Raw genomic sequence first — 13,635 nt, 5'->3', positions numbered from 1 at the left:
AGTCGGCCCGTCAGGTCCTGCGCCCCACAGTAAGGCTTCGGTCAAATTCTGGGAATTTCCCACTGGGTCGGCAGGGCTGCGGCAGATTTTCCCGGACGCGAGCGTGCCGTGCCCGCCGCGGCCGCTGGGTGGCGCGGCGCGGGGCACCGAGCGTGGGAAGCGCGGGCGCGCGGGCGGGCTGAGCTCACACTCCACGGGAAGCGGCCGCGGCGGAGCCGGGGTCCGCAGCGGCTGCGCATCGCGCGCCTCTCGCGGGGCGCTCGGGGGCTGCGAGGTGGGCTGCGCGGTCCCCCGGGAGGGAGGAGGCCGCCGGAGGTGAGAGCGGGGCACTGGCGGGGTGTCGGGCGTAGGTGGAGGGGGGGCACCGCGGGCCGGGCCTGCGGACGCTCCCTGAGGGCCCCGGGGCGGGGGGGGGAGGGGGGCGGGGGCTGGGGGCGATGCCGGGGGGCTCGTCCGCGCTCCGCTCGCGCCCCACCCCCGCTGCGGTGCGGCCTCCGGGTGCAGCTGCCCTGGCCGCGTGGGTGGGAGAGGATCGTGGCCGGGAGCAGCTCCGGGCGGCCCCCGGGCTCTGGGGCCAGGGCTAGCCGGGTGGGGGAGATGGCAGAGCAGCCCCCCGGCCCCGGCGCGGCAGCCCCTGCCCTCTCCCACCTTGCATTTCTCCGCTCCGCAGTGGGCGTGGTGCCCCTTTGCTGCAGAGGGGGCGCCCGGAGTTGAGGAAGGCAGTGGGGGAGGGAGAGCGCAGAGACAGGTGGTTGAGGGGGCGAGGGCTGGTGCGCGGAGGCTCGTGATATTAATGCGTATTTCTTTCTCCCCCCTTCCTCAGGGGGCGCGGAGGTGCGTGTGGAGGAGGCGGCGGGAAGGCCAGAGGCATGGCTCGGGAGAGGGCAGGCTGCAGATGCCACTGGGCGCTCTCTCTCTCTCTGATCAGTCCCCCCACCCCCAAAATTAATAAAGTGGTAGGGGTGGCGAGGGTGGAGGAGTCTGATGAAGACCTGGCCCAGAACTGCCCCGAACTGCCCCTAGCCGGCCGCCTGGCTCCCGCGTGCATATCCGGAGCCGCATACTCTTGAGCACTCTGCAGAGGCTGGGGGGGGGGGGGCGTTGAGGGGTGGGGTGGGGGGGCTGTGTGAGAAAGCCCACGGCTAAAGAAGCTTCAGCAACAGAGGGTCAGCTCCAGAGATAGGGATTGGGGGGGGGTGGCGTGAGGGGGAGTCTCCAGGCCTACAGCTCAAGTTCATAGGTGGTGGGAGGTGGGGTCTGTAGGGAAATAGGGTCAGGTCCTTAGGACCCCCTCCTTCCGGCTTTGTTTAGAGCCATAGACCAAAATTTGGGATTTGGCATTTGTCAAATGTGCTTATTTCTTTTTTCTTTCCCTTTCGTTTTGTTTTGTTTTTTTTTTTTGTTTTGTTTTGTTTTTTTTTTTTTTTTTAGAGGAACTGCAAATGACAGAGCAGAGGGACGGCTGGGCCAACCAATCCTGGAGCCGCTGCAGCACTTGTTCTCCAAACACACACATTCTGGTGCTCTGGTGCAAGGACAGAGAGGAGGGGGCTGCTGGCTCTCAGGCCCTCCCCGGACCCTGGCCCCTTGCTGCTCCCCGCTGGGGACAGAGGCTGCCATGGGCCAGGGTGGTGATGGTGCTGCAGCCCCTCCCTGCGGCCAGCGTGGGAAGAAGAATGCAGAGCCAGGCAAGTCTCTCTCTGTGTGTCCTCTGGGGTGGAAGGAGCAGGTATAGACAGGGCTGGGGCAGCCGGGGCCTGGTGCTGCTTTGGCATTGGTGGTGAAAGGCCTTTACCTCCAGCCCCTTGGGTTTGGTTCCGCCCCTGGCCTGGCCCTCACCAACTGTGTCTATGTGCTTATCGGTGCCACCATGTTATATAAGGCTTATATAATCTCCCAGGGCGAGCGCTGTGTCTCCGCTCTCAGGTCACGCCGACACTGTGTCCCTGTGGGAGGCAGGATCTGTGGAAGCTTTCCGGTGGACCTTCTCCCCCTTCCTCAGCCTGGCTCCTCCTCCTGATCCTGAGCCTAGGAGGGAGGATGGGCGAACAGGGGCCCATCCACACCAGCTGTCAGGGGTTAAGGAAGAGGAGTTGACTGGGCGGCCTCCTCACCTTCCTGCTTCCCTAGGCCCCCTTGCCCAGTGAACTGTCTGGTGGAGTGGATGCCAGCCTTGGGTTTTGAAGCCCACGTTTGTTCCTGGGGCCCCCTGGCATGGCAGATGGGCGTGACAAGATGACCCCTAGAATGTTGTAGTGGAAGAATACATGGTACATAGGGTTGGAGGGAGAAGGGCGGAAATTAACTCTGCTTCGAGGTTTTGAGCAGAAGTGACTAGAAGGATGGTGGTGGCATTAGGAGACATTTGGAGCAGGCCTTGGAGCTAGGGGATGGTCAGGGAAGGGTGTACAGGGAAGTGGATCAGACAGCAAAGATAAACATGGTGTTCTTTTACTGTACTCTCCACTGGGCTGTCCCTGGTTACCAGGGCAACAGAAGCAGTGATGAAAATCATGCCTTTCGTTCAGTGGAAAAATCTGGCTCCTCCTCCTGCCTCTTCCGTCTCTAATTGCCTGCGACCCATTGGGAGGTTGATGGCTCCAGGGATCAGAGACCCCAGTGTATCCCCATCAGGGCCCCTGTTCCCCAATTTTTTAATCATCTTGCCCCTTCCTGCATCCCTTATCTCCCCCAGAGCTCGGCAGTTGCGCAGGAATTGGAGTGGATGGAGGGGGGAGGGCGCGGACGTCATGGCAGGGCAGGGCGAACAGCGTGGGCCGAGATGTGGTTGCAGGAATGACTGACGCACGAGGAGGGTCAGGCATTGATCAGCTAGATGGCGCTTGTTCCTGGGGTGGTGGGAGCTGGGGTGGAAAGGGTTGGAGAGGGCCTGCAGAGCCTGGCAGCGTAGGCTTCCCGTAGTAGGGAAGGCCTCGAGGTTTCTTTTGTTGCCCTGGCTCCCGATGAAAGCGGGGGTTCATTCATCCAGCAGATATGGCGTACCTACCGTGTTGAGTAAGGTTCTGGGGGCTGGGAAGACAGGACTGGGCCTCGACCTTGAAGAGGTTGTAGTAGACGGGAGGAAGGTAGGTATATAGGGGAAGATCAGCCTGGCTTTGTTACAAGCCTGGAATCTGGGGCCCCAGGCAGGAGACTGGCGGTATTCCAGACTAGAAGTGATGGGTTAGGATGGAGCCTGTAGGAATGCAGAGGAAGAGTAGTTCAGAGAGCCCCTTTGGCTTATAGATAGGACGTGGGGAGGGGTGGGGTGAAGATTTTGGGTCTGAGCACCATCTCCTGATGGACAGAAACATGAGGATTCAGACTTCTTGAGGGGCATCGTGTTTGATTTTATTTCAGACATACTGCCTGCAAGACCATGGCAGGGTGTCCAAATAGAAATGTTTCTGGTCAGGCAAAATTTGCAATGGAAGTCAATTCTGGGATGAGACTTGTAGGAAATTGTATTACAAAGTCTCGAAGGCACTAGGTTGCTAAGAGCGTATACTGAGAGAGAGCTCAGGACCCAGGGCATCGGCCTAGATTGGGTGAGGCTGTATGTCTTGTACTTGTTTATGATCCCAGCACCCGCCCAGACGGCTGGACCCATTTCTGCTAAAGAACACACACGTCTGCTACCAAACCACACCCCTTTTTTTTGAAGTTCAGGTTTCTCTTTAAGTTTCCTTCTCCTTAGTAACTATGTCCAAGAGGACATGTCCTGGAAAGATAGATACGGATACTTACTTCTCCAAGCTTTCTCCTTGCCCTTTGCTGTACCATTCACTTAGAGATTACTGACAGGCGCCAAGATGTACCTGCTAGAGAGGTGAGCCATAGGTCTTTAGCCTCCCCCCAGGAAGGCTGTTTGTTCTGGTTCCTTCCCAGTCATCACTCTAGAGAAGTAAGAGTACTGGACAGAGGGTCAGGAGGCCTTTGCCAGCTGTATGAGCTTGGGCGAAGCACTCTCTTTTCTAGGCCTTATTGCCTAGTCGAAGAGGTCTGGTTTCTTCCATCTCTAAAGCCTTTGAATTTGACATCGAAAGCTTTATCCATCTTTGTCTGGGCTTCTGGTGTGGGCCAGGGTTTCTGAACAAGCCACGCAGATTTCTTCGATACTTGGTGGGAAGGAGTAGCAGGGTGGAGGCCTGGTCTCCAGAGTAGGCCCCTGTCCCCAGAGTGGGTGGGAGCCCATCGATGGGAGTGTGGCCCCTATTCCTCTTGGGAATGTGGAAACGCTGGAAGAGTAGATTTTCCCAGTGACCAAGGATTGGCAAACTGCAACCCATAGGTCAGACGTCCGCTTTTGTAAATAAAGTTTTATTGGAACCCAGACATGCTCGTTGTTTCTGTACGGTCTATGGCTGCCTTCCTCCTGCATTGGTGTGGCTGAGTAATTGCAACAAAGACCCTCATCCGTAAGCCTGAGGGTACTTGCTGTCCTGCCCTTGAGGAAAAAGTGTGCCATAGACCAGCAAAGTGCTTAGATCTCCACTGGGGATGCTTACTGTAGCCATGTCAGATTCCTAAGGTGCTTGAAGATTCTGCATTGGGCCTTCCGTTGTTATCCCTTGAGAGGCTAATGTGGCAGTTGAGATAAGAGAGCATTGGAGTCAGCCCAAAGATAGCCATCCTGGGTCTGGGAGATCCCTTTCGTTTCCAGCCCTTTCCCTAGAGCCTGCAGGTGCCCCCTCTCCACCCGATGTCTTTGAGCCTGGTGACCTGAATTCCTCCGCAGGGATGGGTTGTGGCCTCACTGTGACAGCCAATGCTCCCTCTCATCTCATTCTGATTTCCTAGGCCGTGCAGAGCAGAATGGACCAATTCAGACCCCATAAGGAGAAGGAGAGGCTGGTTGGTTCTACCAAGTCCTGCAGCGTATTTCCCTTGATATCTTTGCTTTGTCATTTCCAGCCTCACTGCCCCTTTTTAGTGCCAGGGCCCCTGGAGATGCATTTGCCGAGAGCCTGCCACCGAGCAGCGTTTGTCTGCCTGAACCTGGCACTCATCCACCCAGTCGGAACAAGGCCCTCCAGCTTGGAGCTTGCGGGGTTTGCGTCTGTGTTGGCTTGGGTCCGGATTCTTGCGGCCAACCTTTACGGTCTCCTCTTGTGTCCAGGCTTCTGCCCTTTGGACCTGGTCCTCATGCCAGAGTTGTCATGAAAACTCCTGGTTAGGAACAGGAGAAGCCACCCCCTGCCCCCTGCCCCCCGCCCCGTCCCTCCTAGAGGACAGCACTTGTGTCCCGGCTGGTCAAGGCTGGGATAGGAAGTGAAGCACTTTGGTGGCAAGAGGAAACCATGTTCTGGGAACCGCGTTAGGGGTGAGGGTGACTGAGGTTTATTCCCACTGCAGCTGGAAGGGAGGAGGCCGGCAGTGGGAGGAGGGAGCAGACAACCCAGAATAGCAAAGGAGACAGAAGCTAAGCATACTCGGAGCTGCTTTTAGCTGGTAATGGTGAGCCTGGCTCTAGGAGTCTTACTTCACACCTCCCTACACACATTTTCCCCAGAGGCTGCCTCTCTGACTGTTCTCATCCCCCCAGAAAAGAAAAAAAAAAAGGTCCTCCTCAAAAGTCCTCTAAGTACCTTTCATTTGTAGAACTTAGGGTGACCTCATCCTACCTGGGCTTGACCTGATGTTGACACAAGCGCACTGACCTGGGGAAATATTTGTTTACCGGATATTGATTAAGGGTGTGTTACACGGAGGGCACTGGGTGAAGTTCAGAGGCTGCCGAGGAAAACACGGGATTCACGGTGTGGCCAAGAAGGCGTACGGACAGTTGAACCCATTATCATTTGATCTGCACTAGAACCCAAGCTTCCCGAGAGCAGATCTGTGTCTGCCCCGTCCGTTGCCATCAGCATGGTGCGGGGTATTTGCTGGGCACGTCGTAGGCGCGCGCGTTTAATTGGTTGATGCGTCTGGAGCTGGCGCGTCCTAGAAGTGTGCCGGAGGGATCCGCTAGGCAAGTGGAGGAAGAGGGGAGCTCACGGCAGCAAGTGTGACCAATTCGGGGGAAGATGGGACGTCCCTGGGCATTGTGGTGATGTGAGGGAGAGAGGGTAGGGAAGAGGTAATGCCCCGTGGGCATGGGGATCCTTGGGCATCAGGGGACCACGAGATAGGAGGAGAATGATCTGGCGGGAGGAGGCGGGTCAGCGGCAGCCCACCTCGCTGAAGGAAACAGAGGGCTTGGCGGGGAGGAGGAGAAGCAGCTGGTGGCAGAAGTTAAGACGGGGCAGGGAGAGTAGCAACCAGTGGGGGGGAGAGCACGGTGGAGTCTCCAGGCCCCCGGGGTGAAAGCAGAGCTGAAGCAGGTGAGTCCCAGAGGAAGATGACGGAAGTGACAGAGAAGACAGGTGTCAGCGCTGCTCTGTGGGTCTCAAAAACAACTGTGTGCAGGCACAACCCCCACAGTCACATATTTCCCCGTGGTGGGGCAAGTGGGAGGAAATGAGCGGCCATTTGAGATCACGGTTACTCTTCAGCGTTCTTACTACGGAAGTGTTCCTATGTGTGTGAAGATAGAGTCACTAGAAGAAGATTCCATGTTCTCATCACAGCTTCCGCATGTAATCCACACGTGGCCCCTCTCATTTCACCTGTACCCCACCCACCTGTTCCTTACTTCTCTCTTGTATTTTGTTACTGCGAATCCCAGACACCCTATTTCATCCATAAATTCTCCACTACGGATCTCTGAAAGCGTAATAACCCTGTCATTGTATCATCCCCAAATCTCCCCGGTCACCCACCTGGCCAGTGTTTATGTTTCCCTGCTAGTCTCCATTTTTTAACAGAAATCTGGTTCCAAGCAAGATCCACACATCTCATTGAGTTGATGATTAATCTCATGTTGTCTGTGAATAAAGATTATGGACATGCTTAAAAGAATTTATGTTTTGTGGTTCTGCCTTTTAGATTGACTTAGCTGCCGCCCCACTCCGTCTCCCTTCAGCTCCCATCAACAGCTTTCCTGAATTCTCTTGAACCATTTTGTGATTCCTGAGCGTACTTCATTATTGCTCTTGTCTTTGTGGTTTAATAGAACTGGTCATTTATTCCTTCCTTCAGTAAGTATTTCTGGAGAGCCTGCTCTGTGCCGGGTGCTGGGCATGCAGCTGTGAAAAGTCATGCAGGTGCCCTACCCCTGTGGAGCTCACAGTCTAACCATGACATAGTGGTTTGGGTCTGTCTGCCTGTTGTCTCTTTCCCCCACATGTTCACCCCAGCTGAGTTGGGCGACTGTTACAGACACTTTGGGCCGTGTCTGCTCAGCTGTGTTCTAGGACTTGGCATTCATGTTCCTGTGCTGTCATTTATGTGGCTGACAAAGGTGCCTCTAGAACCATCTAAAAGGCTGGGTGTGGCTCCTGTGGCGGGCCTCTTTCCGAGGCATGGGATTGGGAGTCTAGCAGTGTTTCCCGACTGACTTGGCATGGATCCATTTTACACTTTTGGCCTTGAGTCTCTATAGCTAAGCAAGTTTAAAATGGAGAGAGCCTCTTTCCCTGGCAGATGGTGGAGAGGCTGAATGAAACATCTGGAAGGTGCTCTGAAATGTTGAAGGGCTCAGCAAACACCAAGTGGTGCAAAGATGTTCTTTGGGCAGTTTGGCCGTTTCTGTGATGTTGTGGATGTCAGGTTGCTTGGGGGCTTTTGTCTATTCTGATTAGGTTACCTGCCTCATTATGCCCACCTTCTCCATTTGCTCTTCTTTGCTGTGCAATAAGCGATTGGCTAGCCAGGCTGCCTCCGCACCAGAATCCGATGGAAGAGTGCAGGTCTGGCTTGCTAATAAAACTATTAACTCACTTGAATTTCTCCCGTAAATAAATAATCAGACTTACGTTTGGACCCCGTGACACTCTGAGAAGAGTCTATGAGTCTTGTATTTTTTTTCCATTTGCGGTTCAGATGCAGATCTATTGCAGTCTGTGGGTTAGTGTCTGAGCCTTTAAAAAAATCTCCATTAATAAAGTAAATGTAGGGGCGCCTGGGTGGCTCAGTCGTTAAGCGTCTGCCTTCAGCTCAGGTCAAGATCCCGGGGTCCTGGGATCGAGCCCCGCATCGGGCTCCCTGCTCCGAGGGAAGCCTGCTTCTCCCTCTCCCACTCCCCCTGCTTGTGTTCCTGCTCTTGCTGTCTCTCTCTCTGTCAAATAAATAAATAAAATCTTTTAAAAAAATAAAGTAAATGTATTCCCAGATATAAAGACTAGTATTCTTGCACCATATTTTATTATGTATTTAAGATAATAACATAAAATATATTCAATGTGCTGTGATATTTATCTCCTGTCATTGAAGTATTCATAGGTTAGAATTTGAGGATATGTTTTATTTTCTTCCAATTAAGTGGTCTTTGACTGTTTTGATCAGGTAGCTGTATTGGTTAAAATTTTTGAGCAGATCCCTGTGTGTGTGTGTGTGTGTGTGTGTGTGTGTGTGTGTGTGTGTGTGTGTGTGTGTATAATTTCTATACAACATGTTATGTTGATACATTATATACAGTATAAAATACAAAATGAAAAGAATTAAAAGCAGCTATAGTGCAGTGTATTCTCTGCACCAGTGAACAATTCATGGTCCGGATTGAGGGCAGCCCGTCTGCCTGGCACTCCGCTTCCACCCCCTCTCACACTCAGGACATTGGCACTCCATTATTCCCTTTCCTGCTCCATTATTCTGTCTCCTTCTGACATCACTAGTTTTGCCTTCTCTCTACCGGATCGCTTCCGTGTGCCGTGGTTTCTCTCAGCTTACAATCTTCTTTGACCCCCCCAACTCTTCCAGCTCTGGCCCCTTTCTTTGCCCCCCAAGGGTCTTCAGTTCCCCAAATCTGCACTTGCTCTCTTGACTCCCTCTGGGCAGGCTTGTCCCCACCCGTCTGGGTGTTGGGGGGGGGGGAGCGCTCTCGACCAAGCCAGCCATACCACTTCTCGCCGTCAAATCTAGCCGTCACTTCTGAGCCTTCATGCCAGTGGCTCTGGCAGTTTGGCACCGCCAGCCATACCCTGTTCTTTGAAGCTCTTTCTTCACTTGGCTTCCAGGACACGTGTTTCTGGTTTCCCTCCTGCCTCGTTGGCTGTTCCTTTGCAGCAGCTCCTCTCCCTGACCTCGAAACATGGTCCTCTCCATCTTCTTTCTTCTCTCTGTGACCCTCTCCCAGCCCATGGCTTTCAGTAGCATCTATATGAAAGATATCTAGAATTTGCTTCAAAGTGACCCTGGGAGAGAAACGAAGATTGACCGTGAGTGGATGACAGTTGGAGCTGGGTGATGGGTACCTAGGGGTTTATTATAGTGTTCTCTCTGGTTTATGTTTGAAATTTTCCATAATGAAAAGTTAAAAACCTATATGCTGATGACCCACAATTATTTGTCTGAAGCCCAGCCCCTCTTCTGCAGTACAGAGCTGTGTATCCATCTGCCTACTTAACATTTTAACTTGGATATTAATAGGCATTTCACACTCACATGCCCAAAACTGAACTCCTGTTTTTCCCACGCAAATATATCTTCTGCAGTCTTCCATCTTGGTTATGGGAATGCCATCCTTCCAGTGGCTCATGCAAAATACCTATGGTCATGCTTGACTTCTCTCTTTCTCTTTCAACTCATCAGCAAATCTTGTTGACTCTACCTGCAAATATATGTAGAATATGACTCGTTAGAACTACTTTCACTGTCATCACCCTTGTCCAAGCCACCATCATTTCTCACCTGTTTCTCCTTGGCCCCTTGCAGACGGTGTAACCCTCACGGTAGGCAGAAGGATCCGGTGATAAAGAAGCCAGGTTCAAAGCCCTGCAGCAGCTTCTTTTCTCCCTCATTGAAAGTCATGGTTCTTAGTGCGGTCTACGGGACCCTGTAGCTTTGAAACGCTGTCCACCGGAAATATAACATGAGTTACACATGAGAGCCACATATGTAGTTTCACATTTTTCTGGTAGCTAGACTGAGAAAGAAAAAAGAAACAGGTGAAATTAATCTTAATAATTCATTAATCCCGTATGTCAAAAATACTTTACTTTCTGCTGCACACTGCAGGGTTTTACAAACCAAGTCACACCCATAGCACATCTCAGTTTGGGTTCGCTATACACATCTTGCTTCCGGAGCCTCCTGGGGCTAGTGGCTCCCTGTTGGAAATGCATGCCTCTGTGATAGGGTCCCGCTTGACTTCTGTGTTCTTTTCTCCTGCGACTCTTCCTCCTTTCCCTTTGTTCTAGCCACACTGGCCTTTTTGCTGCTCCTCCAATAAACTAGGGATTTCCTCTTTTAGGTCCTATTCCCTGTGTTTGGAACGCTTTTTGCCAGATAGCCCCGTAGCGGACTCTTACTTTGGGCCTATGCCGGGATAGTACCTTTGCAGTGGCCCACTCCACCCCCACGCGTTTGCTGGCATCTCCTGCATCCCTTCCCTTGCGGCGTTTTTTTCTCCTTAACACCATCACCCACTTAACATACTGTGTATTTCTCTTATTTCGTATATCTTCCCTCTCTCCCTGCTGGAACATGAGCTCCACGAGAGCAGGGATTTATGTCACTTTTGTTCCCTGCTGTATTTCCAGAGCATGGAACAGTGCTTGGCACCTGCAAGATACGTAGATGTCGTTGAAGAATTAAATGGGATGAATTATTAAGAACAATTCCCTTTTAGTTAAGAACCATCCCATCGAATGCACTTTATTGTGTGGTGTCAGTTCTTGCCATGTAGCAGTTTGAAGGTCTAGTTCAAGTCAGGGTATTTTGAAAGAGATCTCTTTATAAAGAGGAGATTCTGGGTTCAATTTATAATATAAACGGATTCAAGACCCCCGAAACACTGCATTTCATTCATTTCCTCGGGAAATTTTAAACTACATTTGAACACTCTGTTTTAAGTGCGTGCACAGAGACGACATTTTAGAGATGGTGTCTTCATATTGAATGTGGCAACATCGTCACGTGATGGAAATGATTTCCAAATGCCTGTTTTTTAACATGTTCTTGCTGTGACATAAGTCTCTTTCAAAAAGTAAAGGCTTTCTTACCCATTTTTTAGATTTCACATTTACCTTGAAGGGACAGATTAAATATCTGTTTAAAAATATTCATCAAGTAGCATTCTACCGACAGGCACTCACTGCAGAAGAGGTCAGCAGATTTTAGAACGATGATGTCTTCTGTTCTAAAAAAAAAAAAAATGCATAATTCCTCTTGAAGTTCAGCACCTCGTTTAGGAAGTCTGCCATGAATAATTGGTGTCAGTACGGTCAGATCATTACAGAGGGCTGTCAGTTGTTGTAGGGAAGATGGTACCCCGAGATTTGCTGGGTACTTGTAAACTGTACTAAAGTACACAGACAGTGGGGGTGTCACCGACCGTTCTCGTGTGTGTGCTGGATCTCCTGCTCAGGTACGGGATGCCTCCTGCACCTAAGTGACAGTGACCACTGGACACAAATGGAAGGAGTCGCAGCAGTGTCAGTTCACATGTGGAATAATAATAAGATTTAGTTGCTTGTTTCCAAATAAAAATAAATACAGACATCCTACTAATTTTTTCTTCATCCCAGTGGATCTCGTACACGCTGCGTCTGAGGTGACTGCTCTAGTTAGTGCTTTTATCGTAACCTCGTCTCTCTCACTTTAATCCAGTTGAGGGTTGGGTCTTCTCTTTTCTGTTACTCCTAGTATCTAACAGGTCTGGGTTGAGCCAATACATATTGGCTGAACAGAGTTGGGGGGGTAGGTCTATTCTCTGACCTCAGGACCTTTGTTGGACAACAGAGCCTGGCAGCCAGATTTCTTTGGTAGCTGCTAGAGCCATTTCTTTAGCAGTATGGAAGGCCTGGGTGGCATCAGGGAAAAAGGCATTGCAGCGTTGAGGCTTGATGAGTCTCGATGCCTCCTCTGGATCCGACAGGTAGGAAAGATGGAAGCTGCTTAAGGCCCCCCCGCCCCCCATGCTGTGGAGTAGATGCTTGTGCTTAGCTGCTGCTCTGGAAGTTAGCTGGCAGAGGTTGCTGGAAGAGATGGCCAAGGTAGCTTGAGTACCCGGCACTCTTCTTAAGGAGGCGTGATACATCTTTAAAGCAGTGTGCTGTGTCTTCCATCCGCTCACCTGTATGCTGAAAATGTTTGTGCAAGTATGCTTTTTATCCATTTTGACGGTCTAGGAGGTGTGTCCCCTGGATGTGGACACTGGGAGTTGATTTCTCACTGCTGTGACCGGAAGCACCATTTAAAAGATGCGTGGCTGGAACGAGAGCTGCAGACTGTGTCAAGAAACAGAGGCCCTGGTGTACATTCTGTCATGGAGACTACCTCCCATGTTCCCCAAACCCTGCATCAATGCGCAAAGCTTGTCCCCAAGTGGGCCACTCTTTGCTACTTAGAAAGCTAACTGATCTATCAGCCTCTGTTCGTTGACACACATTTGTACAGGGCCTCCTGGGTGAAAGATGGAGTGGGGTGGAGATGGGAAAGGAAGGATTATGCCAGTGTGAATGGGACGTGGTCTTTGTCTTCGAGGAGCTAGAGGTTAGCGAGGGTGACAGACCCCCCCCCCTCACTGAAATATAAGACAAAGCTTAAAAGGGATGTGAATGGAGTAGAAGAAGGGGTTACAGGAGCCGAGGGGCCGTTGGGAAGTGGAGGAGAGCTCTTGGAACACGAGCGAGAAGATCTTGTCCATCTTGTTCACAGCTGAATCCTCAGAGGGTAGCACAGTGCTGGTCCCCGTCAGGTGCTCTGTAATTACCTATTTGTTAATAATTGGGTGTTGAAGGAATAGGCCTTCATCCAGAGGTGCAATGCAAAGGCCCAGGGATGAAGGAAGAAATGACTTCTTGGGAGAAAGTAGTTGGTGTGCTCTGAGGGGTGTATGTGGCAAGAGATGGGGCTATATATTGCAGAATTAAGGGCAGTCTTGGGAACGCCTTGACCAACTTTCTAAGAATTTGATTGTGGTGGTTCTTAACCTCTTTTGCACCAGTACTCATTAGGAATAGCATAGAAACTATAGTCTCTTTCTCCAAAGAGGAAAAACAAATCACAACAGCACATGATCTGGCACATAGCATGAGAGGACTCACAGATCCCAAGTTCTAAGACCATGCTGTTAGCCAGGGGAGCTGTCCGTGCTTACTGAAATCTCATAATGGATACGAGACACTTGTTCTTCCCTTGGATTCTTTGGGAATTGACTCCGATGAGTGTGTATGGAGGCGTTCCAACTTTTAAGGGCCCTGATAGGTGGCAGGTACAGTAGTGACCTCGACGAGCTCGGGGAAGCATGGAGAAGAGGGGAGGGGTCTCTGTGTACTGATAGAAATGGGGAGATCCAGTGTTTGTTCCATTTAGCACGGGACAAAAAAGTTTACCTTGGAAGAAAATAGAAAAAAAAAATGAACCTTTAAAACTTACTGATTCAGAATATGGGATGCTTATGCTAACTTCTTTCTGTGACGTGGTTTCCAACTCAGACACCCGGCCAAGCAGTAATTACAGATTTAGAGAGGCGGTGTTTGCATTTTTTGGGAACAGTGATTGTGGAAAGGAGTCATTAGAGTTTCATGTTACCTTGGTACAGCGATCGAGGAGCTCCTTAGCCGTCCTGATCCATCAGAGGGAGCTGCCTGG

General features: G+C 51.3%; 1 long non-coding RNA gene across 1 annotated transcript in view; it reads left to right on the top strand.

Moving 5' to 3' along the window:
- Positions 1-207: 207 nt before the first annotated feature.
- LOC114225956 (uncharacterized) overlaps positions 208-13,635 on the top strand; it is a 50,103-nt gene continuing 36,675 nt past the window's right edge. The window contains exons 1-2 of the long non-coding RNA XR_003612649.2: positions 208-315; positions 1,432-1,688. This is a non-coding gene — a long non-coding RNA (uncharacterized LOC114225956). The remainder of the gene's footprint in view (positions 316-1,431; positions 1,689-13,635) is intronic.

The sequence above is a fragment of the Eumetopias jubatus genome, unplaced genomic scaffold (genome assembly GCF_037043125.1).
Source record: "Eumetopias jubatus isolate StellerSeaLion01/CBP00866 unplaced genomic scaffold, mEumJub1_p1.0 scaffold_12, whole genome shotgun sequence".
NCBI lineage: Eukaryota > Metazoa > Chordata > Mammalia > Carnivora > Otariidae > Eumetopias > Eumetopias jubatus.
Note: the sequence above shows the minus strand (reverse complement) of the source record. Positions and strands in the feature narration are given on the sequence as shown.